A 1882-nucleotide genomic window follows, 5' to 3' on the forward strand; every position below is an offset into this window, starting at 1 on the left:
CAGCCCGACGGGGAGTGCCTTGCAGGAGTGGGCTGGCGTGGCCTCTCCCTCCCAGCCGCAGCCTGGCCCAGCATGGGGATGTCCAAGCCGGGCTTGCGGGTTAAACCACAGCTGCCCCCTCCTCAGAGCTGGCGAGTCTCAGCCCACGTGATCGTACACAACAAACAGGGCAGAACCTCAGGGGAATGGCCTGGCGTTCTCAGATGGACCCCCGGTTTCAACAAGCATTCACCTGCTTCGCTGCCTGAGAAAACACTGAATGCTCCAGAAAGCAAAACGCCACCCCGAACCGCCCAGGCTGCGCCACGCAAACTAGGAGCACGTCCTGCCCACAGGGCAGAGGGGCGTCTGGTGAGCACTTGCTGAGCGCCTGCCACGTGCTGGCCCTGAGCAGGGGACTGTACCCATCTTGCCGACGAGGACATGAGGGCTACATCGCAGCCAGCACGGGCAGTCCCAGCTGGGCCCGGGCCTCTGCCAGAAAGCCCAGCTCAACCCTCTTCCAATGACACCGGCGACCACCTGACCAGGGACTGAGCTGGGGCTGGCCCTGGGCACCTCCAACTGGGACAGTCACAGCCGGAACCCCGGCCTGGCACTAAACGCCCCCCCCCTGCCCTCCCCAGCCCAGCACAGGACCCCACGCCCCCAGGGGCCGGGCTGGGCCGGGGTGTTATTTACGCCGTGATGTTAGCTAAACCTCATCACAGCATTTAAGTGGGACGCGAGGTGGTGATTTTCTAAATGTCACAGCCAATAAGCGCCGTGTGACATTTCTCGGGAAGGCGCCGAGTCTCTGGTGGGTTTGGGGTGGTGGCAGTTCCCGGCTTCAGCTGTAAACAATGCTAGTGCCGTGGCTGTGGCCACGATGCCTGGCCTCTGGTTCCCATGCGTCTCTTGGGACAGGGGTGGACACGGAGGTTCGGGGAAGGGAGAGATTTGATTTGCCCCATCACCCCTCCCCCCTGACGGTCAGACTCCATGGACTGAGAGTGGCAAGTGGTCTGGGGTCTCCTGGGGCTGACGGTCTGGTGCCCTCACTGTGGGCCACATTCTGGGTCTCTTCTCTGTCACCTCTGCTCCTCCCCCACCCCCAGCCCCCGCTGGGCACCCAGTCCTCCTTCTAGAACACAAAGCCGACCATGTTCCTTCCACCACGCGTCTCAGGAAGCTTCCCAGTGACCTCAGGGCAAGATCCCCAATTCTGAGCCTGGACCACGAAGCCTGGGCCGTCTGATGCCTCCCCCGTCCACACTGCTCTCCTGGACCAAGTGCTCTGTGGACCCTCAGTTTTCCATCCTCTGGGCTCTTGTACAAACAGTTCTGCCACTGGACTTGGGGTCTCCCCTCAGGTCAGCGCAGTCCTCGCGCCTGGAAGCCCCTCCTGGCCGGCAGGGCTGAGCTGGGCTTGTTCCCGCTGGCTCACGCCGATGGTTCGCGGCTCCGCTCTGCGCCCACCCCCCTCGGTTAGAAGACAGCTCCCCCGGGGCAGCACCCATGGGGCAGCACCCCTCTGTCTCAGGACGGGCCTGCACAGGGCGGGGTCAGGGTGCATGCGTGTTCAGTGGGAGCATGACATGTGAAGGAGAAACAGTGTCGGTGGGGGGAGAAGGAAGAACTAAGACATGATAGAGCACATCTGTTCCCACCAGGGATGTGTGGAGATTAACATCCCTGCAAATGCATTAATATGTCAACGAAAATATGAAAGCAGGTGATAACAGCTCAAGTAATGCTGCTTCCCAGAGACGCCCGTATTCCTAGGAGCCAAATTTCAGCAGAGCAAGCGCCAAGCAATTGCTCAATCCCCAGCGCCTGGTGGGAATGACAGAGAATCCACGTCTGGTTCCATTCGAAAGTGTGGCTGGGAGCTGAGTGGGGG

The 1882-nt window shown here is 61.3% G+C and overlaps 1 protein-coding gene across 8 annotated transcripts in view; it reads right to left on the reverse strand.

Moving 5' to 3' along the window:
* NEK6 (NIMA-related kinase 6) overlaps positions 1–1882 on the reverse strand; it is a 64877-nt gene that overhangs the window by 17755 nt on the left and 45240 nt on the right. The window lies entirely within an intron of this gene.

Source organism: Myotis brandtii, unplaced genomic scaffold (genome assembly GCF_000412655.1).
Source record: "Myotis brandtii unplaced genomic scaffold, ASM41265v1 scaffold68, whole genome shotgun sequence".
Taxonomy (NCBI): Eukaryota; Metazoa; Chordata; class Mammalia; order Chiroptera; family Vespertilionidae; genus Myotis; species Myotis brandtii.